This window comes from Emydura macquarii, unplaced genomic scaffold (genome assembly GCF_026122565.2).
Source record: "Emydura macquarii macquarii isolate MOO-44397 ecotype Brisbane River unplaced genomic scaffold, CSIRO-AGI_Emac_v2 contig_2768, whole genome shotgun sequence".
Lineage (NCBI taxonomy): Eukaryota > Metazoa > Chordata > Testudines > Chelidae > Emydura > Emydura macquarii.
The window spans coordinates 19,521,391-19,548,188 of NW_027132905.1; the positions used below are offsets into that span (position 1 = coordinate 19,521,391).

Genomic DNA, 26,798 nt, shown 5'->3' on the forward strand with positions numbered 1-26,798 from the left:
AGTGGGGGTTTTAAATAACTAATTATTTCTGCTTGTAAACTGCCAAAATAAAAACAGCTATTTTTTTATATATAAATGTCTCAGGTAACTAATCCCTAGAATTCAAAAATAGATTATTGGTGTGGCCTATTGATACATAGGCCCCAAAACTCTGGACATCTTGTCAAATCGCCCCTTAAACCTGTAAGCACAGTCACTGATTTTTCAAGGTATGTGATAATACATGGCTATGAATACACAGGATATCTACCTTTCTCCCCAAGCCCTGAGTTATCCTGAAAGCATTCTTAAATGCACTAATGCACCTGTGCCCACCAACAGACAATGCTAAGTCTCAGTATTTATATCTCTGGAAATAAGACTGTGTGGAAGCTGATATAACAGGGAAGGTGCAGATTGTTCTATTCCATTATCACCCCACCTTTAATCATTTGGTATCCCCTCCTTCTTCCAGACGATGTCATTTTTAGATTTTGTAACATTTTGACTTGAATATTCAGCACTTTCATTCCTCTTTCCATATTATCTGCTTTGGCACTCAAGTGGAGCAAGTTTGGCAGAGCTACTCAGAGGAAAGGCAGTTGCTGCCAGCAAATGGCTGTCTATCTGGGAAAGAAAAGCTGTTTCTGAGCAATCCACTGAGCCCGATGGGCCTACAGCTGGTCAGGAAGTCATGCTCGTCGGCTTCAGGTAGGGCACAGGGAAGAGTCCCACAGCACAGAGCCAGACGGGGATCTGCAACCCTAACTGTCCTGCAGCTTTGTTTAGAGGGGAGGAGGTGGAGAGGCGACTTCTAGTTGAGATACCACTTCTTTGCCTGTCAGGGCTGCTGCTGCTCCCACCAGTAGAGGGAAATACTGGTAGCCCCAGAAATTACCTATCAAGCAGTAACCTTGCTGCTTTCATTTCAGTTTCTCCTGCCAGGAAAGAGAGGTAGCTCTTCTCTGCTTTAGAATGATAAAATAATAACATAAATATTAAAATAATATCTAACTCTTCTCTAGAATGCTTCTTCAGAATAGGGAATTGTACACCCTCTTATTTAACTCTTGGACTGGACATTCCTCAGCATTGATCAGGTGGAGAGCAGCCTCTGTGAAAGTAACCCTATGCAGAGTGCATTGCAGTGGCATAGTCTGATGGCAACAAAGGCATGGAAGATCATTACAAGGACTGCATTAGAGAGAAACCTTCTCACTGGCCAAAGAGCAACAGAGCCTCATAGGCAACTGCTGCTTACCTGGGAATCCAGGATCCCATAGAACCTTGAATCAGTGAATTGTCATGATGTTAGGTGAGCAAAGACCCTCGACACATGGTGCTGATATATTTCACCCTTTCATTTAAATGTGTCCCCTCTTTCAAAAAGCAAACAAACAAACATTGCTTCTATCTGACCTTGGTTATGTTGCAGCCATTTCACTTTTATTCAGAGCCTTATCATAGTTAAGCAGTGCAAGAACAACAAAACTATAAACTCTGGGTTGGAAAAAAAAAAGTCACAGAGATGAATGTCATCAGGATAGCCATAAAAATTAAATCCAGAAGGTTGCACATTCTTAGTGACGTTATATCTGGTCCCACAAGGAGTCACTCTTCCTGTTCAATGTTTATATATGATAACTTCAGGGAAGATGAGTAATTACCAACAGCAACACCCCAGGAACCCAGTAAGAAGGAGTGAAACTGCTGAAAGAACACACCAAGCAAATCTGTAAGTTCCAGTAGTTGGGTCAAGAAAACTTTGTCGTCACGATTATCAAAAAGCTGCAGAAAGAATTAATAAAATCACCATGGACACTTTACCCTTGTTCATGATTAGAAGAAATTAATAAACTGTTCATATCAATCCAGATTCTGTTCCACACGTTTGAAATAGAGCTGGGTGATCTGTTCACACACGTAAGCTTTGTTTTTGTTTGCAAATAATTCATGAATAGGTTGATTTTTTAACTAATTTGTTAGTGATTCACAATTATTTCACAAATGTTTTATGCAATCATATGTTAGCCTATGATTTGCTAATAAACTACTCTGCACAACTGTTGCATCAAGTACTCACTATTCATAATTTCTCCTTTGCCCTGTATAGGTCATCACCAGAGTCACTTGATATTGTTTCTGGTTCCTGATCAAATGACTCCTAAACCCATAAAGACGCTTGTGGAATATTTACATGGTAAATACTCATTCAAATGAATATTCACAATATGTTCCCTTTTCACCAATGCTTGTGCAAATGTTTGTGAAAAGCAAATAACAAGTGGACAGGAGTACTGCCCAAGCACATTTGTGGTGTTTAATTGAAGGTCTGATCTCAGACTTTTTTTTGTAGCATTTGCCCAGTCAAATCCGAAAACAAATTACTAAAAGATGGCTAGATTTGTAGTTTATAGGCTGCTAAAATTGGGTATAAATGCATTTCTCTACCAGGGTAGAGCTTTAAAATTTGCTAAATGAATACTCACCTAGGGCCACATCCTGGAAGCGTAGCCCATCTGGACACAGTGATGGCAGAAGTGGATTACTGACTCATGCTGGATGCAGTTAGAAGTAGGGATCCCATTCTGCCCACAGAATCCTAGAATCATGGATCTGAAAGTTGGAAAAGACCTTTTAGGTCATGAAATGTCCTTTCGGACCATGAGAATGTCTAATCCCTTTCTACCCGCAATCGGATGATATTATCTAGAGCAGCTGCAGGCAACAGGCCTTGGAATCTGTTATATAGTTTTATGGTCTCATGGCCTTGGAGACACTTGGGAAGAAATTTCAGTCTAGTGATTTTAGGCCTAAGAAAGGTGCAATGATCAAAGGGAAAGCAGAGTATTAACCCTCTTCTTCCCCCATGCTGTGGGGGTCACCTGTCCATGGGCAGTAGTCATATTTTGTTTATTTGTTAATGAAGAATTACATGCAGCTGCAACTTTTTCTTGCCAATTTCAGATGAAATGTTCCTTCTCATTTGAACAGGCTCTTGACCAGCACAGATAACAAAATCTATGGTTAACTAAAAGTCCACAAATAGGATGTCTTTATATTGCTTGTTTTGTGAAATTTCATTCAAATTTATATATGCTTTTTTTCCTCTTTTTTTTTTTTACCTTTTTATTATTTAATTGCAAAATCATTCATATTTGGAATAAACATATTACATGATGCTCTTTTGAAATCTATGCTTCTCTTTATGTTCAGGAAGATAACATAAAAAACCAATGCAAAAATGTAATGCTAATTTGAAAAAAAACCCAACAAACCTCTTCTTTCTTGTGTAGCAGCGTAAGACATTTATATATGAAGGCTGTTTCCTAGTGTGTTGGTTATACAAGTCATCTGTTAAAATAAACCCATCAAAGGATTTGGAGTTTTGTTTTTCAATCATGAGCATTAGTAGTGGGGTTGTTGTTGTGGTTTGTTTGAGGTTTTCATTTGTTTGTTTGTTTTTTAACATTTCTAGTCAATGCTAATATGTGATCTTAAAACACTGAAAAGATTAACATTAGCATAAAAAAATCCCAGCATAATTCAGGTTTATCTATACTATACAATGCATTACATAGGAAATTAACTGAGTCCAGTTTCTACAAGATATCATTTATACTTAGTATGATTTATGGTCTGTTTTTTGTAAAATTTACTATAACTTAGTATTGATATTAAGCCAGAAATGTTCAACAATTTAGTGTCTGTGAGACCTATCATTAGAAAAGACAACAGATGAGTGTTACCAGAGCAGTGATAACAACTCATACTAATCCAGTGTGTTCACAGAATGTTATATGTACAAACACCTGTAACACGTCACAGACTTCCTAATGTCATAATTAATTTCCATATTCTTATTGAGGTACAGTCTCAAAGTTGAAACTCTCATTCATTTGGGAGCCACCCTTCCAAATCTGATCTTCCCTTCAGAGGAAAACAGAATGCCATCCATTCATTTTTACCAGATGTCAACCATTTAGTTGCACTTGAGTCAGATTTAGAAAGGCATTTAGGTGCCTATAGATGCAGATAGGTACTTTTGTACATCCCATCAGGTGTGTATGTGAAAGTAAATGGAAGTTAGGTACCCTAACCTGCCCAGGCCCTTTAAAATCTCACTAGGCAGCTATCTCCATCATTGCACCTATCTGCACCTTTGAAAATTTGGCCCCTTGTCTTCAATAACAGGGGTAACAATTTACAACAAATTATAGTTCTTTTTTCTGTCTAGTGAACGTGTCGGGTGTGAGATACTCAAAAGTGACCAGTGATTCTTGGTGCACAATTTGAGACATCTTAAAAAGGGTCTGATTTTCAGAAAGTACAGAGCATCCGACCCTCTGGAATTTTGTTTCAGGTGTTCACCATTAAGCCCTGACCTACTCTGGAAGGTCTATAGTTTGGGATAAAATATAATTTATCTGCTAAGTATGCTTATGAATAATGATGGAAGCTAGTGAAGCTGCAACAGCAAGTAGAAGAAACAAAATATATGTATTAAAAATAAGCTTGGCTATAGGTTTTAAGCATTAAGTGCTTCAAGTGTGGCCCAGTAAAAGTTGACAGCTAGCATAAGCTAGCATGAGTACTATGTACTTGACCAAAGGTTATGAAGTGATACATGCTTGACCTAAGGTTATAAAATTTAGCAATATGCATAAACGTGATAAATAGGTAAACCACAAACAAACATACAGTAGCATCTTAGGGTATTTTTGCTAAAAGGTAACCATGGAGCTATCTGCATGGATGTATCTGTAGTAGAAAGTGAGAGCCTGAGACGTGAGGCTTAGTAGAACAGGCTGGGTATGAGGCATGAGGCCTAAACTAAAGCAGTAGTTGGACCCTGATATTATAAAGCAAAGTTAAGAGCCTGAGTCAGTCTGTGAGCCTGCTTCCAGGTTCACAGAATTTGACAAGAACAGAGCTGGTATTGCAAAAAGCACATATTCCTAAAGAAGCACTAGACACAGGATACTCATGCAAGCCCATTACAGAAAGCTGGTACCAGAACACCCCAATACCAAGCATAGTACAAGTACACTCCCCAAAGATAATAAGGACACACTGACTCATCCCCAAAGATAAGGTCAGGGTGACAGAATGATGGATAGAGATGTTCTGATCAGACCATCAGGTACAAGGTAAAGTGTGGTATCTCACTACGTCACAGGGGCAATATGCAACTTGTTTGTATCAGTGTATAAAAGAGGGCCTTAAAGGGAGTGTCTGAATCTAGATGACTGGGGAACAGAAAGTCCCGCTGTTCACTAAGCTGGTCCATTGTCACATATCCCAGTGTAAATGTAGGCATTGATTCAGGGAGCTAGCACAGTGCTTCATCGGCAATAAACCCGGCTAGGTTCCTTTGCTACTGAATCCAGGTCTGTGTGGATTTATCGGGCAGTTCGATCTGGCTATCTGGCCTGAATCAGCACAGCACACACAGAGAACACTTAGCCAACACCTGACAACAGTATCAAAACTACTGAGACATTAACACAAATGAGATGTTAACAGTTGGAAGTTTAACTATGTTTGGCCAGAATACCACATATGGTTGGCTGGAATACCACACAGGGGCAGGGGCCAAAACCTTATAAAATATGGTCCCGTACATGTATGGGTGGAATAGGAAATTGTGTATAAAAGATGTGGTTATCCAACCTGTTGTTGGGACACTAGGATGTGGAACAGCTGGGTAGAAAGCCTGGCCCAGTGTCCTTCTGTTGGGGTGATCTCCACTTACTTTTCCTTCCACCTTTGTTTTTAATATCTCCATAAGGTTTTAAAGTATGCATAATAAATAAACAAATAAACAATGCCAGAAACCACTTTACAATTTGAGAAGGGTACAGATGATTAGCAGAAGACGTGAGTCTAGAACCCATGACCTCTTTATTCTCCATTATTATTATTATTTGTACAATTCAGTTACATGTGTTCCCATTCCAGCCCTGGGAAGGATGTGTGTGAGGGGCATCCTGTCCTAGAGGAATTGCTGCAAGTTCACCCAATAATGTAACAAACAGATTTGTCAGTTATCCTGGATCAAATCAAATACCCCTGTGACAACGTAATGAAAACAAAAATTAATCAACCTTCCCATATAATACCCAGTGGAGTCCAACACAAATGCTATCCAATTCTTCCCAGGCAAAGGAAAAAAGGTGAGCCTTGTAGTGTGTCCTGGAAGCTCCTAGGAACGACAGTAGCCACCGACTTGCTCGGGGCACATAGTTTCTGCTGTCTGCTGGACGGATTCAGTGAGTCATATCATTCTGAAAATGCTTTAAATTTACATTCTTCATTTTTCAGATTATTAGGAAAGCTTTTATATTTCAAAAATCTTATTTTTAATAGTAGGGTAGCTGTTCATTCTGAGATTATCTAAATGCATTTAAGAGTAGTTTGGTGATGTTAAAACGAGATCTTTCCACGTTATTTTAGCAGTCGCCTATTCATAGCTCTAAAAATATAAGCAAAAAATGTCATATAAGCAAAAATCCTTAAGCAGTATCCGTCCTCTGCTCAACAACAGCCAGACACATCAGGCAGCTGAATTGGTTTTTTTTTAACAGCAATTTGTACAGGAATTTCCATCAACCTACAATCATCACGAAGAAGATAACATGCCCCACACTAAAACTTCTATTGATAAAATAATTTGAATTACAGTTTGGGATTTTCACTTTTACACTGTTCTTTTGCGTTAAAAGAAATAAGTGAACCTTGCACTGGGTGGAATATTTACACAATGCAACTGCATTTTAACTTTTTACATTATTTGACTAAAAGTAAGGAAATAATACAGGAATGTAGGAAAAATGTCAGTTCCCTTTTTTCTTATCAACAGCTTTGGAAAATTGATGATGATAACCATGAGGAAAATTTTGTGGTAGGGCTCTTGCTTTCATCATAAGTTCCTTTTTAATAAGGAAACCAACATTTACACTGTAGTTATTTTTGTAATTTCCCTCCTCACTTATAAAGATAATTCTGGTTTTATGGAATTTATTATATGTATTAGTGGGAACGTAAAGCACTTTATTTGGGAATGTTTATAAATAAAGTATAATAATTCCCCTTTTTTCCATAAGGCAACAAGTCATTATCAGTACTGAATGACCAATTCACAAGTGCCTATAAGAGGGATCATACTTGGTGTTTCTTTTCTTTTCCAGGCACAAGGAAATTAGCAGACCACTAGTATTTTTAAATTTAGTTTTTCCTTTTAGTCTTATCCTTCTAGGTTTGAAAGATGAATTAAAGCAAATCCCTTAGAAATTTTAGGAGACTCAAATTATTGATTCATAGGATATTGGAAACAAAAAATAGAAATGTTTCAAATTTAAGATCCTTAAACCCCAGGTATATAACAGCATATATTACACACAAGCATTCCCATAGTAATTATGTTATTTTAACACAGCATCATCTTGAACTTAATATCAAAGTTCTGTTGATGAATCCACAATTAATCTTGAAAGTGGCCTATTTTATACTAGAGAGACAAGGTGGGTGAGTCTATTAGACTATTAGACTATTACTTCTATTAGAATAACTTTTGTTGGTGAAGGAGTCCATCTTTTGAGCTTAAACTGAGCTTTTCTTCTGAAAAATTTCTTCTGAAAATCTACTCTGTGTAAACCCAAAAGCTTGTTTCTATCACCAACAGAAGTTGGTCCAATAAAAGATATTACCTCACCCACCTGGCATTTCTAATATCCTGGGACTTACAGGCTTCAACAACACTGAACTACTATTTTATACTTGTCACTTTTTTGACAGGGCACACTTCTTTGGCATGGTACACTGAGAGATCGGTGCATAAAGAATTTCAGCTAAAGGATACAATTGCTCTGGAGAATATTACCATAAACATACGAGAACAATATAAAAGGAACAGGAACAGATTTTGGAACCATTCAAAATACAAGGATCAAATCCTTCAGTAGTGAGTCCATCACCATAAAAACATATTTGTTCCTTGGACGAGAATTTGAAACAACTGAATTCAAAGCCTCTATCCATAAAATAGAAAGATGACACTATGAACACTCAAGACTCTTTACTTAGTAGGCTCTGTACTCTTGAATGCAAGCTACAGTCCTCCTTCAATACAAGTAACTCCAACTCAAGTCACTTAAAATTCACATGTGGACAGACAGCAGATATGGATTCATATTACGTTACTGAAAGTATTGAATTGTTCATAAGGAAAACAAAAATCTTATTTAAAAAGAAAAATGTCTAGAAATGTTATTTTAAGCATCTCTATCAACATGGGCCAGTGACTTATCTTTCAGATGACACTGGAATTTCTGAATGCGTCCTTTATAGATTTTGTATATTTTTCTCCACAATAATGAAATATATCACAAAATAAATCTGATCACTTGCAATAATGTTTGCTGATTTTTAATTGTAAACATAAGGGTTTGTAGGAGAAACGTGATTTGAAGTTACATTCATCCAACCACTAAACAGAAACATTGTCATGTGACCTATAGGAAGAGTTGATACTGACCAATACAACTTGTATTTTGAGTTTCACTGATTTCAGATAAGACTTTTGATGCAATGAATGTACAAACAGCAACTCCAAATATACCAAATCTCCACTTATACTGAAATTATTCTGTGAAAAGTACCACTTCACTGTGCAGCACATCAAGCCTCCTCCCTCATATTTATTGTGCGCTCCTAGCAACAAAACTGGTCCATCTCCCTTTATTTATCATACAGGTGGATTAATTCTCCTGTTTCAGACAAGATCACTTTCCAAATAACTGCATCTTTTTCCTTTAAATCTGGTTTTTGGTCTGACATATCTTACGAGTGAATCAAGAAGCATATATTATTTTTTTTTGTTCTGTTTCTTTTTTTTCTTCTTCATTCTTCAAGCAATTTTTATATAGCTTACATCTTAGTTTCTTTAGAAACTCAGAAATTATGCAGTTAGAGGGGAAGTGTTTTCAGGGTGCTTTTTTTTCTTAAAAAAACAAAACAGGCACACAAAAAATCCTTTCCTTCCCCAACTTCTAAACAAAAGGTGTTTAGCTATAGAAACCCTTCTCTAGAAAGTTTATGACATAAAATCAAATATTGAAGCGAGCAAAAAACAGTGCATTGATTTTTCAGCTGAAAGAAATTACTGAAATAAGGTATTCTTTTTCCAAAAAAGGTGACATTCATGTGTTGTACTACAATGCTTCAGAATTGTCCCCTATTAATAATGCATATGAATATAGCATATTAGATTGCTTCACTCACTCTTGATCATTTTGGTTAGTTAAAATTAGAGGACAAACACGATGTGGGCTTCTTTCCCCCCCCCCCCCCCCAGGTTGCAGAACTTGTCTGAATATCTGAACCTTTGTCCTATCAGGTGACAGGTGATTGAGGCCAGGAAATAAAATTTCAAGTTCTTGCAGCATTCCTGTGTGATGCACTCTTATTACACTCTCTACTACATTTCCTGCAGCCACTTTAGTTTTCTGATGTACATATTACCATCTTTCAATACAGAACTGAAAGAGCTGTTTTACTGCTGAGTATCACGAGAACAAAATGTGGCAGATACAAAATAACTTATGTTGGCTTTACAATGTCCATCTTGATTTATTACGTGCTGAAATAAAATTAATCATGAAATCCAACAGGAGGCAATTACAGACTAATATAGTCACCTTCATCATCATAGATTTCTTTGATAGTGTTGCTACTGGCTTTTAATCAGCATTAGTAAATTCATGTACATGCTTCGTAAAAACCAAAAGTGAAGTGCCCAAAAACTGACAAAAATATACATATCAAAACTCCAGTTTTGATCATAGTTTTGAAAGATAGAAGCAGAGGAGAATGATCGTAACCATCTTTATTTGTATAGTTTTCATAAAGTCCAGACATTCTCCCAAGAGAAATCAAGATCAGGACCCTCAGAGAAGTAAAACTTGTTCATATAGCAATGTTTTACATCATAAAAATATTCCGAAAGCTTCTACTCAGTTACAGGCAATTCACTTACTTACGCTCTTTTTTCAAATAGTACTGAGGATGTGCTCTCCAGAAGCTAACATGACAATTTTGTATATTTTTCCCATCCTTGTCTCAGCTAGAGGCATTCCATTTAAATATGGCTTTTAGTTAAGGGGGTTTGCAAACAAATGCCCCTTGCATTGATCAGATCAGATGAGCTAACAAATGACAGACACATGGGATGGATCTTAAGCAGCAGGCTGCAACTTCATCTAACACTGGAGAGGGGCATTATGTGCCTCACTCCCCTGCTTTCACATATCAGGCACTTTCTGGGTTCAGTGTGGTATTTAGGTCTCCCACCTCACAACCAATAACTCGGGGTACACCAGCCTAGAACCACCCCTACAACTCAGCTCACTTCTGAATCTTTTCCACCTTCCCTGTGGAAATAGAGGTTCCTAAAGGAGGACTTCATATCTCCCATTTTCTGATACACAAAAGCATCAGCCGGGCAATCCTGGGTCTCCATTGACCTCTGGAGCTGGTCCCTTTTATCCTTGTCTGCACAGGATACCTGCCACAAGTTGTGATAAGCTAAAACAGTCTTACTTGCCTAATGTTCACCTTTTTAATTCTTAATGCTATAACCTAACTGTACTTCCATGATGTTCCGAGGAAGGTGCAAAAACCCACCACAACTCTTGCCAATTTGGTTCAACAGGAAAAAATTCATCATAATCCCCCAACAGGTGATTGGTCAGACCTGCAGCATCCTAAATAACACAGCAACAACACTATACTAAGGAGAGGCAGGTGTTGTTGCCAGCCAGGCCAAGAGGCTTTTGAAAAGCTCAAAGAAGTTTAAACAGACTGGCTAGTCCATTCCCCCAACTCCATCCAGTGGGAAAGCAGAGGACTCAAAAAGGAAAGGGGGAGCTGTCCCTTCCCCAGCCACACAATACTCTCTCACATTCACTCTACCTCCCTCCCAGGCACTGCGTACTTCCCTCTCCTATCCACCATTGAAAGTTCCCCCTTGGAGACTGCAGGGAAGGGCAGTGTGCTGTTCAGTTCACCAAACTGGGGCTCTGGTGAAACACCAAAGGGAGAAGTTCCAGCAGATTCCCCACTGAGAATAGCTCAGCAACGTCTCAGACAATGCAACACCAGCAAACACCAAGAAGAACTCAAAGATGCCAGGTCCCATCTATTCTGACAATGTTTTTGAATAAAGAAAGTCATGATACCCGAGTCATGAAAATGTGGGACAAATTTCCACAGCAATGGAGATATTTAAAGGGCAGAAGGGGTAAAGTAGTTCTGCTGAAGATTTGGATAAAAAATTAAGAATGGTTTGCATCTCATCAGATTTTACGGACAATAGCATCTTCTGGTTTTTTGGATTACTGTTTTAGTCTCATGGACTGCTATTATAAATTAACTTATCTTGGTTGTTGCTATGGCAAAGTATTTTTTAAAAAATATGATATGCTTTGCTTTGCTTTAATAATGAGTTCATGTTACTAAAATAAAAATGGATTAGTGCTGCATGCCATTAATATGTTGACAAAAGTCAGTGAATCTTTATGCTTGTGATATCTTGAAAAAAATATTTAATTTCCATTATCACTCACTTAAGGCTTGTAACTATAATTCCAAGGGTGGAAGAAATCCACAATAAAATTGTCAGAGAAAATACTTCTGATTAACATGCACCTTTTAGATGAATGCAGACAAAAACATTATGGTTTATTTAATCAAACATCAACATTCAGGAGAATGCCAAAGTGTTGCATTTAATTCCTTCATGTTCTTTGTTGATCAAATATGCCAGCCCAGACAGTGGAATAATATGGCCTCCGGCCAGCAGATGGAGATAGGAAAACTAATGAAACTTTAAAGGGGACTGCTGTGCCTGAGCACACCAGATATTGTTGAATTTCTGGATTCATGTGTTTGCCCGTTCTAGTACATGATTTTGGATTAGGCTACCTATTTATAAATTTTGGGGTTTTTAGGGTATTTCCCCCCCTTAGATTCTCAGAGACCTTTGCATATGAGCATTTTTTAAATTAAAATATAATAATAATATGACCAATGCCTACAAAAGAACATCTTTCTTACTGTTAGCTAGCCACAAGTATGAATGTTTGGCTGATTTCCAGGTTATTTGATGAGTTCACGTCCTTTGTTGTATGCCATGAGGTTGCCCTCTTGATTAATTTGCTCCAAAGGGATGATCATGTAATTATTTAGGGGGGATAGGCATAAGCGTGACTTCCTGATAGTTTTGAGGAACCCATTCTCTTTGAGGATTGCCTGTTAGTGGCAATATGTGGCTGCAAAGTAGCAGAATTAGAGATGGGTTGGAGGTTTCACATATAGCAAGACTTTCATTGATGACACCAGACTAGTTTTAGATTCAGTACAAAAAAGATTGAGCTCAATAACAAGGTTTTTTTTTGTTTTTCCCCCAGCAGCATTTAGACATTTTTAATGTTTTACACTGAGAAGATTTGGATTGCTTCCCTACCTTTTAGGAACAAAGTGATCGTTTATTACTGTGTAAAAATACATATATATTTTTTCTAGTTTAGTGATACATTAAGAGAAGGTTTAATGGAAAGTTGCCATAAAAGGACAGCTAAGGGATAGCAAACAAACTTCTGTGAAAAGGCTATTAGTTTATACAATAAGAAACAGACTTGGACAGAAATGTTTTCTACTCCCTCCCTCCACCAGCCACCACCCAGAAAATTTTGACTTTTTGTCAACCCCCAAAACTGAATTTATTTTTTTTATTTTTGTTTGTTCAAAACTGAAAAATTATCACCTGAACCCACCTTCTAAAAAATGTGTGGTTTTCAAGTGAAAATTTTTTGTTTGGGGGGTTTCAGTTTTCCATTGAAAAAATTTTGAGGAAAGCAGAAAATTTCCATAATCTTTTTTCATTAATCAAAACCCAATTTTCCATTAAATGTTTCAGTGGAAAAATTTTGACCCGCCTTAATGAGAATGATGAATTACACTGACAGTTATTTGTTTTACAGTAGTGGCTTCAGGCCCAGTTATGCTAGACACTGTATAGACTCATATTAAGAGACTGATCCTTCCACAAAAAGCTTATAATCTGAACAGACAAGATAGACACACAGCACTGACAAAGGAAAGTGTTGTTATTACAGATGGGTAGGGAAAAGTAAATCTGTTTTGCAGAGGATTTGAGTATTTTAAAATTTGATCTTGTTCTGATTTGGAATAAAATCCAAAAATATTGAAATTCTCTGTGAAAGGGAATGGTAACTCTTGGGCAGTTTGTCTTGAAAGCTGCCCAAGAGACATAGAGCCCAAAGCCTTAGGATTCCTGACTCTAAGGCAGTCTGCCTAGGGCATACTGCCCCGGAGTTGTGGACCTTGGGTATCTTGGGAGCCCAAGCTACTGAGGAGCTGCAGATCTCTGGGAGCTTGGGAGCCAGGGCTCACAGATCTTCCAGATTCTCTGCACCCCATCAGCCAGGTGGGCTGCTGAGGAGCTGAGCAGGCGAGCTGGCAGGAAACCAGTCAGGCTTCCAAAAGAACCCTGCCTGGGATCTGTCAGAATTGTTGGAATCAAACCATCTCAGCAAAATGTTTTGATTTCAACAAATCTGCAAATTACAAAGAAAGAATGTTTTGTCAGAATTTTTCCAACCAGCTCTCTTTATTACTCCCTTTCTGGAAAATTAAAAAAGCTGAATAGCTGAAAATTCAGAAAGCTGTAGAGATTTTGGGTACTATGTCCACTTAACTCAGTGACAAAACTCACATTGACTTAACTGGGAGCTGCATCAACCAACTTTTTATTATTTGTAACTCTACAGTATATGCAAAATTTACTGAAGAAAAGTGGATGATATTTAAGATCCGATTAGAAACACTGACAAGGAAAATTCTCCTAAAAAAGCAATAAAGGCAAAGGTGGCTAAGTGGAGATCTAAAATAATAATATAAATATTAAGCAGGAGGGTTTTTTTTTTAGTGTTATAAACAATCTAGTGAGGAGCCAGATAAGGGTAGCTATAAAAATCAGGAGAAGCAAATTAAAAAGGATAAATTACAGCAAAGAGAAAACAGAATATATTCACAGCAGGCAGGATGTGGAAAAAAGGAAATTGATCGACAAATGATTATACTAGGAAATCAGATAAGGAGGATAAAAAATTGCAGTCATTAAATAGTTATTTGCTTTGGTTGTTTTTAAACACAACAAAGATTAAAAAGATGTCTAACAACTGTCTCATATTTTATCTATATTTAGATTAGACATCATATGTATACATGTATTAGACAAGAGTTAGCAAGTAAAAAACAATTGAAATATCTGAGAAAAGAATGGAAACTTTTTAGATGGACCAAATATCTACTTCAAAATAAGTATTTTCATATGTGCTTTTTAAAAAAAACCTATATATTTATATAGGAAGTTTTAACAGGTTTACAAATCATTGACCTGTAAACATCAGAAAAAATTGATTACAACAGTGAGCTTTTCTTAGAATATCATCATCAGCTGCATTGATGTCATTTGATCCAGGTTCTTAAAACTAGGCACATGTTTAAGTATCTTACAGAATTAGGGCCATGATCCCCACTTTAAAGTAAATAGGACCAAAAATTAATGACCTTTTAAGCAATTTTTTTGAATATCAGAATATCATTGAAGACAAGTCAGGTTTCTGAGAACTGGAAAGTAACAAACAACAGGTTTATTAAAAAAATATATAGCTACAAAATATAACAGGCATGTTTGTTATAAAAGTGATTTTAATATTAGCTTGCAGGAAGGTGTTAGACGTTATATTGAACGGTTTTAGGAGTTAACATTAAAAGCACATTTTGGATAGATTTTCAAAGGACCCTAAAGGAGTTACACTCCCAGATTCCAATGAATTTCAATGGGGTTTGGTTGTCTATTTCCCTCAAGCTGCTTTGAAAATCCCAAACTTTATTTATAGGTCAAATACAGATCAAATTCATGAGGAAGAGTTTTTTGTTTGCTGACTGGGTTAGGTTCTACCATGGTCTAGCAGAGAAGTTATCAAGGTGGAGGAGACGTCATTATGAACTTACCAGGAATAGTTGCTAAGGCATTGTGATGTAGGTGTTATTTTAGTGGAGAACAGACTACTCTGAACTACACTGAACTGCATATGTGTAACTGAGAGCAGAAATATGGTGTCCATCTCACAAATAACCATGGGATGGCAATCAATAAAGATGTATATCAGCCCTCAATATCCAGTGTTTTTCTGCATTTTTCTACAGTTTTGCTTGGACCAAAGATTAAGAGAGTGCAAAGTAGTAGGTTTGGACAGACTGTTATTAGAATTTGATCCTTGAAATGTATAAAGTATAGAAATCTCCTGGCTGATTATGTAGATGAACAAAATAAAAGTCCCTTGATCTAGCAAATTACTTCAGTACAACTTAAGTCAATGGGACTACTCATATGCTTAAAGTTATGCCCATGATGAAGTGCTTTGCTGAAGCACTTAACATTTAATTAATATTAACATTTAGTTAATGTTTTAATTTAATTAAAATTACATTAATAATAAAGCTTGGGCAATGAAAAGAACAACTGGAATTCACAACTGGACACCTGTTCCTCTATGAACAGAAAAAACACTTCCGTAAAAGTGGATTCTTGACATCCAAGAGCATACATGTAGAATCAAAAAGAGGTAAGCTGAATGGAAATGCAGTGGAAGAATTCTCATCTTCGCTTAAGATATGTTGATTCCAATACTAGCAAGACAGAGAAGAACCTACAATCAGTTAAAAAGTTTGATATATGTTACAACTGTGCATGAAAAATGAAGGAAATATGCTTTAGTGTATATGGCAGAAAAGTGAAGGAAGCACTTTGTTAAAGAAGTGGCTGAGGACAGTGAACACAGACTTACACATAAAACCTTCACAACTAATTAAATAGATCACAGTTTTCCGTCACAGTTCACACTTTCATTTCCATGGACTTGCCTGTGTTGAATGGAATAAATGTGGGAAGTGGAGAATGGACAGTAAAAGTCAGGCTAAGCTGAGAGCAAAGAACAAGAGGCAAAAACTCATCAATAAGAAGAGAGCTATTGCGGAAAAGATATTCTTGCAGAATAAGGATCAAAAGTGTTTAAATCTGAATCCAAGTTTTGAGGAAAAAACAGGCATAAGAACCTAATATAAATTCCACAAACTATGAAGACATATCCATATTACTAAGTCTTTGAGAATACAACATACTACTACTTTTCTGGGCACGTATCAATTGGTGATCTGATTTCTTTCTTTTTTAAATACTTTTTTATCTCTAATGTACACAAGCACCAAAATCTGGCTCATGCTTCTCAGAGCTGGAAGCCAGAAAATCAATGATGCACAGTTTAGGATCTTGTAACAAGGTCTGGGTTAGGTTCTGGGATAAACAGGTCATTAAGGAAAGAAAACTTAGCAACCACCAAGCTAGGATATAATGGGAAGAAGAGGTTGTTTAGGCTAGGAAAGGAATCCTATGAGCAGCCAACCCTGGGGACAAGGCTTAGGCTGGTGTTTATATAATGTGTAGTTTGTTGGAGCCATTTGAGGACTGCACTAGCTTAAAGGGTCCAATTTTAAAACAGTTGTAAGAGGCTGCTCAGAAGACACCAGGCAAATGGAACTATGCCTGTGCATTTGGGGTAAGGAGGCATGTTCCAAATATTAATGTACACAAATTGCTTGACTCAGGAAGGCACATAGCCTATGTATGGCAGAACCCAACCTCTGATCTAGACTTTCTATTTTTTTCAAGGTCCATACTTGGATCAGCTAGCCCCACAAAAATTTCATATTATGTACTATGTGCCTGAAATCTAGAACTCCCTCCCTCAGGGGCATATACTCCAGCTGATCTTAGCATAAACCCACTGTAGAGATCAGTAGACCAGAGGCAATCATATAGCTCTAAGAATGTTAAAGGAGCTCAACACATGGTCAAAATGTTACTTCTTAATTTAATTTATCCAAATGCATTTTACTGGTCTTACTGTAAAGTCCTTTTTGATAGTCACATGATTAGGTAGCTTATGAATAATTATTGTAGTTTATGATGGGAAGGCATCAGATCAAGTATGTGCATATGGATCAGATTCTGATACCCTTACTTTGAGTACTCACATACTCTGCAAGAGTTATGTTAATTTCAACAGGACATTATTGAATGTGAGTAGGTGTGGGAGATCTGCTTATCAATGAAAAGTGTATTTTTTTCTTCCAGAATATATTTTTAAACCAACAATCATGACAACAAACATCTAGTAATTACTTTGAAACAAACAGATTTCTGTTTATTCCTCTCTTAGTTCTTGCCAGAGCTTCCTTGTAGTTAAGCCTATAAATATTTAGAAAGCAGTTGTTACAATAAAGTTTTTGGTATTTTGTAACCAATGACAAGTTACTGAATCTAATATGTTCATCTGAGAAATGTTTTTGTCCACTCTAAAACACTGGTACGAAGTAGAACGTACAAATGCATAGACGTATTTCACAAAAAATGGCAATTTGGAATACATTACCAGTAATTCTGAATGTATTTCTACCGGCATGGCAAATGATCCTAAAATTTTATCAGAGTAGTCTAACAGTTTTATAATAAAGTAATTTCTATATAATATACTAATAAAGTATTTCCAATGTTAACAGTGGTTTCCTTGTGAAATAGGGCATATAGGATATCCTATAACTTAAACATCATGGAGCAAATGTTTAAACATTATTTAAAATAGTCTTCCCTTGTTCTGCACACAGAGCTTCCATTGTAGTCAATGAAAGATGCCTGCATAGTATTAGGGGAGAAGATATCTTCTGATGCAAAACTATATAAAACTGAGTTACCTTTTTTAAGGATATTTGATTGGAAGGTTAATTTTTTAACTGTATTTTTAATGGTAAGTGAATTATAGATTTTTGTTGTGTCCTTTTTTCTTATATCTTTCCCTCGGTTTCTCTTAAGTCCTTCTGATATTTAATATATAATATGCTTATTTAGTTTACTATACTGGTCAGAGTATGATGTACACATAAGGGGCTAGAAATGTCTTAAATATATTTTGTTATATGTTGCATTTATTAATATTCACTCTCTGAACTCATGAGTATTTTCTTACATATTTAGTTAACATCTCTCCTCCGCTTCAGTGCTTCTTTTGTTTCCACTATATATTATCTTTCTTCAAGCAATCTCTCATAACCTCAGATCATCTTCATTCTTTGCAAATTTAGGTAATAACAATAGCTGCTAAAACTCCCAAGGATATGAATGAAATGATTTATATTGACAGTTCTAACATCAATTACTCTAAGAAATCAATAATAAATTCTACTGCTGGTGTGATTGGTCCCATGGAGTCTAGGGTCCCATTTTCTTCACTAGCCTTATTCTTCTGAGGTACCACTTCCATCTGTGTTGTGTGGGTTAAACTGCCCAGCCAACTCCAAGTAGTTGGCATACTGGACCTAAGCATGGTCAAATTCACCAGTCTCTTGTCAAGACATGCAACATCAAACACCAACACCCTAGATAAAAATGACATTTGAGGTTGCTTTGTTATTCAGACATTAGAGCCTAATATGCTGTCAACATTAATGCAAGGAACTTAGGGACCTGCATCTAGAGATATAAACATCTGTATCACTTCTAAAGGTGAAACCAGATGCATAAGGTTCTTCTCCCTCCCCATTTCCGTCCCCTCCTTAACTGGTGTGTGGATATCTAGTACATTAAAAGGAAACATTTGGGAGCTCAGACAGTTCTACCCTGAGGATTACATTCAACATGGCCCTTAAACTTCTCCTGTGATGGCTTCTCCTAGAATACCCATGCTTACATTCGACCCTTGACTAATAGAAGCTCTGCTTTTGCTTTGTGTTCACACATTGTGAGGATGGTGGCAGGGGTGTGTAGCTATCTCACTCCTAGATTTTTCAGGACCATGTGTGAAATAAGACGTACGACACTTCAGACATTTTCCACAAGATGCATTCCACAGCAAAGGGTGGTGGGGTTTGGCTGCTGGGTAGGTCAAGGGTTGTTCTAAAGATAAGGGGGGTTAAGCATGAGGAGATCAAAGTGCATGCTTTTAGTGGGAGGCTGGGGCGGATGAGCTGCTGCCATTGATCTTTGAAGGTGTGGGAGAGTGGTCGGAAGAGGTCTTGAGAAAATGGTCTCTCAGCCCTTCCTCCCCTCCGCCCAAAAAATCACAGAGCCTTGAGCAGCTCAATATTAGGTACAGACCTAATTTCAGCCCTGTGGGATAGAGGTAGTATTTGCTGCTAATGAAACATTCCTGTTAAAACTGTGTCAATGTCTCCTTTCAAGATCTTTGCACACGTGGCTTGAATAGCTCACTCTGTCCCTTCATTGGACTTGCATGAGCTAGGTAAAAAACTTGTAATATAATGAGCAATACTCACTTATGTTACTCATATGTAAAACAAAAAATATAAAGCAGATATGTTGTATATATTTTAATGTGCTTTCCAATTAAAGAAAGCATAAATTGTAAATGGGTTAAAATGTTGAACTGTTTCGCCTATCCTAAACCAAATCATCATCATATTATGTATTCAGATCACTCATACATTTTGAATTTTATGGTACAATATGTTTGAATAAAACGTATTATGAGTAAACATATTTATAATTCAATCCATACATTTAATTTCTGAAATAGAGTACAAGCAAACATTGCCTCAATGCCACTTCTCTGATTTATTCAGGGAACAAATATAAATAAAAGGACACAAATAGTACATATTCCATGTTAGAAAATAAGATCATTCTCTTTTTTTAAATTAACTTTGTCTGCAGAAGGTTGGTTTTTCAGGAAAATATGTTGGCAATGAATTTGCAAACACTTCAGAAATGTTTTATATAACTGAAGATCAGAATAAATGCTTGGTATTAGCAGTTGAATTCAAAAGTGTGTCACTTCCGAGGAACTGTTTTTGATGGATTAAAGTTACGTTGCTTCTCATCTTTCATAAACCTGAAAAAACTTGATGAGCTTGGCCCTTCAGACTAGACAAATTGAGTCCAATGATGTGACAAATTAATAGTAATAATTAAATGATTACTTTGTATATTCTGTTTTCAGTGCATTTGTTTTTGTTTGCCTCAAAGCAGTTTAATGGATTTCTCCATTATGAACTATAAATTCAATATTATATACAATATAATATATTACATATGTTATATATTAGTGCAAATTTAAAATAAGAAAAGTCAGAAGATGCAAAAGTTGGTGTCCCTGCTGAGCAACATTAATTTGGTCTCATTGCACATCCTGTGTAACTAATGGTATATCTATTTATTTAAAAATAAATAGCAATATAGGAAGACAACAGGAAAAACAGGACTAAGAAGTACCACAGTACTAGTTCAGACTCTGGCATAGAGTTTCCAGGATACTATGTCCACCAGGAAGAAGGTCCAAAATGGTGTAAGTGACCCTCCATCCTTACTCTGAGTGATGCTGATTGGGAGACATCATAGCTAGACCACCTGGAGAATGTTCTAGATACTCCACTACAGTCTGAAACACCAATGAAAACTTTTCTGTAAGTGGTGCTCCATGGATGGCAGTTAATATCGCCAAAGCTAAGCCTCCACCCATCCATGAAGGGCATAAATTAAGTCCCTGTCTATCTATATGTGTGGGAAATGGTGGAGAGAGAACATATGAGTTAAAATTATCGTTGCCCCTTTAATTTATGCATTCACTGACTTTCTGTAAAATTTAAATTGTTACAGGAACATATAAACGAAGGATAAAGAAGCAAAAGAGTGGATGTGGAGCCCATTCAGTAGACCAAACAGCTGACTACGGACCTACATGGAGACTGGGGAAGCCACAGAGCATCTGGGGGACTCACCCCCAGGTCACTCCTATTCACATTTCTCTGACACTGGATATCTCAGTGCATTCTGTTGTGCATAGACAAAGAGTCTGGGAAATTCAGTGGTTACATGTTGAAAAAAACAATATTTTGGGGAAAACTTAAGGAGGCTGGAAGCAGAAGACTACAGGTTAAATTGCAGCATTTGGTCGGGCCATTGATTTTGCACAGATGCAGTCTAAACACATTGTAAAATATGCACACTTTCCAAGAGGCACACACTTATGCACTCTGATACTATAGTGAAGAGTGAGACACAAGAGCTGATCCTTGCTTTCCATGCTTTCTGGGATGCACTCAGCACCATGTAAGATAAATTTGTATATAAAATATTTGAAAAGCTGCTAAATAACTTCCAGGCCTATATTCCATTTTTAAAAGCACCTATGTCACTTAGGAGCCTAAGTTCAATGGGGCTTGTCAGCAATGGTAGTGAAATACCCCAGGATGACAAGTCTGGGGTATTTCACTAATATTGACAATGCTGCAGATGCAAAAATCCAAAACCTCATCTCCTCACTTGCATCCCTTGGACTTTCAGGGTCATCTGTGGTCCAACCCAAACAGCTGGTCATATCCTGGACCTGAGCTTCAGCCTAGATATCCAGACGGACGATTACAACCCAGCCACTGTCTTAGACAAACCATCTCTTCATAAAGGCAGTAATCAGAGACCTTCTAGTGCTCAGGTAACAAGACAAATGATCCTGAACTGACCACAGGCACTCATGAATTCCAATAAGTTTGAAAGCCTGCTAAAGTACAACAGGACTCCATCCACAAGACAAGGAGTCGAGGACCTGCTGAATCATTACCTTTCTACATTGACCTCAGCTATTGACATGTTGTCCTCCAAACGGCCCCTTCCTCCTTGTTGCACACAGAGATCTCTCCTTGGTTTTCTGACATCCTGTGCTGGATGAAGAGAGAGAGGCAGAAACTCAAGCATCAGTGGTGGAAAACAGAGATTGGTTCTGACATTATGAAACAACGGATTCCTCAGAGCCTATACTTAAGCTTTATTACAGGACAAGATCTCAACCTCCATCAAGCTTCCAAATCCCACCCAAGAAGCCATACAGGCACTAAAGTGCTCCATCAATCCTGAGTGCTTGCCATCTGTATCATCCTACTTCATTGAAAGATCATGCACATTTGAGAACCCTTCTCAAACAGCATGGATCTGCTCCAACTACACCCTCCAACCCACAGCACCCCTGCATTTCTAGAGTTCATAGAGTTCACTCATCAAGAAGTTCTGGACATCCTAAAAGAATCCCAACCCCAAGACTTGTGAATCTGACCCATGCCCTTCCTGGCTTGTGAAAGAGTCACGAACAATTGATACCACTCCTGACCAAAACAGCCAATGTCTTATTCAGAGAAGGAATCTTCCCTTCCTCCTTCACACATGCAGTAGTTTGACCAATACTGAAGAAACTCCCACTGGATACTTCACTCCTAGCCAACCATCACCCAGTGTCACACCTGTCATTCCTGAGCAAGCTCATAGAGAAGCTACTCAAGGACCAACTGCAAGGTTGTTTAACTGAAGCCAACATCTGTGACCCAGCACAATCTGGATTAGGGCCAGGCCAGGGGTCTGAAACTGCTTTAGTGGAACTGATAGATGATTTTTTCCTGTCAATGGACAGAGGGCAGACTTTCATTCTTATCCTCCTGGATTTCTCTACAGCATTATATTGCTGTCTCGCCTGAGAGAAGTGGCAGGAGTCCAGGTTAATGCATTCAAATGGTTTGAGCCCTTACTGAAGGGACACACATGAAGAATAGTGATGGAGAACTGCGTCTCCACCACTAGACCCTGAAACTGTGAGGTTACACAAGGATCAATTTTCTCTCCGGTCTTTTACAACATGTATTGCAATTACTAGATGAATTGGCCAGATGACCTGGACTCAAGTGCCAGCAACATGCAGCTGACACACAGCACTACTTATCCTTCCCCATGTACAACCATCCCACTCCTGGCTCAGGGCTTGGATGAGATCAGCTCATGGATGAAGAAAAGCTGATGCCAATAGGCAGAGAAAAGTATTTTGAGGAGTTTGCAGTGATGGTGCAGCATCCTTTGAGTGAAGGTTCACATCCACAATCACCTCAGTTAAGTCTGTAGTGTATGAGTACTCTTGGATTCCTCACTGAAGCCGAGTTCTCACATTGCAATAACTGCGAGTAATGCTATCTACCATCTCCAGTTGCCTAGGAGACTCTGTCCCACCCTGATGGATGAAGACCTGGCCTCAGTTATTCATGCCTTTGTCATCTCTCAGTTGGACTACAACAATGTGTTATACCTGGGCATGAAATCTTCAGCACGTAGGAAATTCCACCTAGTACAAAATGCTGCAGCATATCTCCTCAGAACATAGGCTACTGTGAACACAGCAAATCTGTCCTCTGCTCTCTTCACTGGCTTTCTATTAAATTTCAAATCAAGTTCAAGGTCTTCATCTTTATCTTCAAAGCACTCCATGGTTTGAGCCCAGGATACTTAAAAGACCATTTAAAGTTCTGGGACAAAAACTGCAGTCAACAACTTCACTCCTCTGACACATTGGAACTCTCAATAATAAGAGTAAAACTCATCTGTGTGGGAGACAGAACCTTCCACTGGGGTGGGCCAAGACTGAGGAATGAACTCCTCCAGGAACTAAGGACTATTGCAAACATCAACACTTCCTGCTCCAAGTGCAAAGCTCATTTCTTTAACCTTGTCTTCTCTAATATAAGTACATAGCAACAGGCATATATAACTTACCAACATAAAACACTCCACTCCACACTCTTCTTTCTCTGACATAAGGATGAGAGAACAATCAGCATATGACAGATGTGTAGTAACGCACTCATGGAAAGCACCCGGATACTATAGTTTTAAGCATGGTATAAAAATGTATATAGAATATAGGCTGAGGCTCCTAAGTCATTTAGGTACTTTTGAAACACACTCCCTGCCTTTCTGTGTAATTAATCTATCTGGAAGCATTCACTTGTGTACTTAAAAATGTGCTGTGTGCATGGTCAGTTTCCAAATAGTCTTAATTTTACTTAATTAAAACCATTTTTCACCTCGAACCAGAAGAACATTACTCCTGTTAAAGACTAATTAGGTGTGAAATATCCATTTTCAAATATCTATTTTATTTAGATCAAAGAGTTAAAAAAAGATATGCTTTAGAATTAAATTTTTTTAAAAAGAGGTAAAGAGTATTATTTCATCTTCCTCCAGTTAAAAGAAGGTTGCAAGGGTTTCCTTCATATTTTTGGACAGAAACCAAGGGTAAAAAAATTTGATCTGAAGAGATGAATTTATGAGAAAATTATCAACATCTGAAAAAAAGAGTAGTAAATGTAATCATTCTGCAAACTTCACGGTAAGCTTTTATTATGTATAGCAAAAGCTATATTATGTAAAAACATGGTGATTAATGTTTTATTAAAGATCTTGCACACAAAAAATAATTTTCAGGCCCTTAAGTCTCCATATGTAAATGCACAACTGTAGGGAAAATGTATCCAAGAAATGAGTATGTTATCAAAATAGTAATCTGTTATATAAACACTTGAATTGCTTGACATACTAAAGGACCTTGTCCTGTCTCGTATATCTGTATTGAATATGTTTTATCTTTATATTTTGCATTAATGATACAGTTACAAATAGTTGCAAATATAAATAGAAGAGAGACATTTTGCAAATTCTTATGTATCCACATGTTTTGTAATCAAACTAAGAGCCCCATATTACCATTGCCACATCAGGGAGGGGGGAGGGGTGTCAGAAACTGAGTTTCAATTAATTAGCTTTAGTCTTTCATTGATGTGTGTGTAGGTTTTCTCCAAGCAGAAGTGGCAAGGGGGCTGACTTCAAAAAAGCACTGCTCTTTAGGAGGGTAGGGGGGAATGGGAGCATGGGAAGACTGAGTGTACCATTTCCTTCAATCTGAATGTCTGAGGCCAGCCTGGAGAGGCTGGGAAAAATTCTAGGCTGTAGATATTCAGTGAAGCAGAAAGAGAGAAGGAGGAACTTCAGGACTAATACTGTTTTCCTTATTCTAATACAACTCCAGCCCACAGTTAAAAGAAAGCCATGCCATTACCATCATTACATGACAGGGGTTGCTACCATTTAACACTGCTTCAACTTATGCCAAGTTCCATGGCAGCATGACTACAATGAAACTGTGCTGCCAGGGCCTCCATACCAGTTGTTGTTGTCATAAGTTTGAGGGGTGTGGGAGGGTTTCGCCATCACCGGGTGCCTGAGTACCACATTGATCGCTGCATTACACGTATATATACAGAAAGGGATTAGAGGTGGGGGATCTACACAAGTTAATCCTGACTCAATCAGCAATAACCTGTGTTGGGTTAACAATCATACACAGAGAGTCCATTTCCTTTAGGTCAGTGGAGCTGGGACCCTCTGGCCACCATGGTATAGTTTATGAAGGTTTAGCAGGAAATAGAGAACTCACAGTGGAACTATCTTCTCCCCTTTCCATGCCTGCTCCATCATAATGCATAGGAGATAAAGTTGGACTATATGCAATTCAGAATAGGGACCATGTCTTATTCTGTATTTATGAAGATCTATGTAAAGGTACAGAACTATGACATACAGCCAAGTTATCACAGCTGTTTTCCATTTAATATTAGGTTACAGTAGTATTGAAAGAGCAACCGCACCAAATATATCTTTGTGTCTGTCTCACAAACTCATGCAGAAACTCTTTAACAAATGGTGGGGGGCCCAAACAATCTGCCAACATTATATCACAAGTGCTCAGATTAATCTTAGGAAGGGAGGAAGTTTATACATATTAAAAACTTACTTCACTTTGCCCTCTCTCCACCTCCCATGATCATTCTGCCATCAGCTACCATCCTACAGCTGGAGGAGGGTGGCATGGGAGAAAATGTGGAAGCTATGTAACACTTGAGAATTGCCCTAGACAATGATAAACCTTAAAGGGCCAATAGCTTTAAAGGCTGTTTTGTGACATAAAGGAACCGGAACAAGAACAAGGATCTCATTTACATGAGTTTTACAAGTGTGGACCTTAGTCTTTAGCTACACATACATCATTTAAAATGGAAAGGGGTTTCTTCATTACCAAATAAATAGAGCTGGTCAACACATTTCAAATTCTGAAAAATGTTGACAAAAAGGGACATATTTTCCCTTCAACCCTAGAAGTAAATGAATTTTGTGATCTTAAAAGACACCATCTTTACCCCTCATTTAAATATAGGTACACATTCAGAATCACTTTTCTTGCAAGGTGAATGCTGGAGGAAGGAAAAAAAATATAGTAGGGATCTCCTTTCTCCAGAGATGAACGGCTCCTACATTAGCCACCTGTAGCATTTTTACAACAACAAGTATTGGATATGTAACGGGAATCCTGGGGGTTCTGTGCCAATTTTGCAAACTTTAATCCATGCACTGTCACAGTAACTTCAGTCAGATTAGTCACCTAAATAGATTTCCATTTCACGGCTCTGGTTCCAAAAGCCTCTCTCAGGAAGTTGTCTGCACATGTTCAACCATCTCTTGCACCTCCTGTAGGTAGACGAGAAATTCATTCACTTTGAGGAGTATTGTTGCTCTACTGACTCAGATGCATTGTTTTTCATCACCATTTTAATGATGTTCCATAAGGTGATAAAGTTGGCAGCTGGAGAGTGAAACTGTGCCTCCACATTTACAACTTTGCCATCCAAAACCCCAGTTATTGCCAGTTTCCCAGTTAGTCAGATTTCCAAACATTTTGTCTGTTAAGGGCTGATCCACAAAAGGGATCTATTCTCAAAGTTGCAATACCTAACTT

At 37.7% G+C, this 26,798-nt stretch overlaps 1 long non-coding RNA gene across 1 annotated transcript; it reads right to left on the reverse strand.

Annotated features, from left to right (window-relative positions):
• Positions 1-1,387: 1,387 nt before the first annotated feature.
• LOC137165721 (uncharacterized) lies at positions 1,388-26,531 on the reverse strand. Its single transcript, XR_010923467.1, has 3 exons — positions 26,445-26,531; positions 2,469-2,595; positions 1,388-1,689 (listed from the first exon to the last, which is right to left on the reverse strand). It is a non-coding gene; the product is annotated as an uncharacterized lncRNA (long non-coding RNA).
• Between the last annotated feature and the right edge of the window lie 267 nt (positions 26,532-26,798).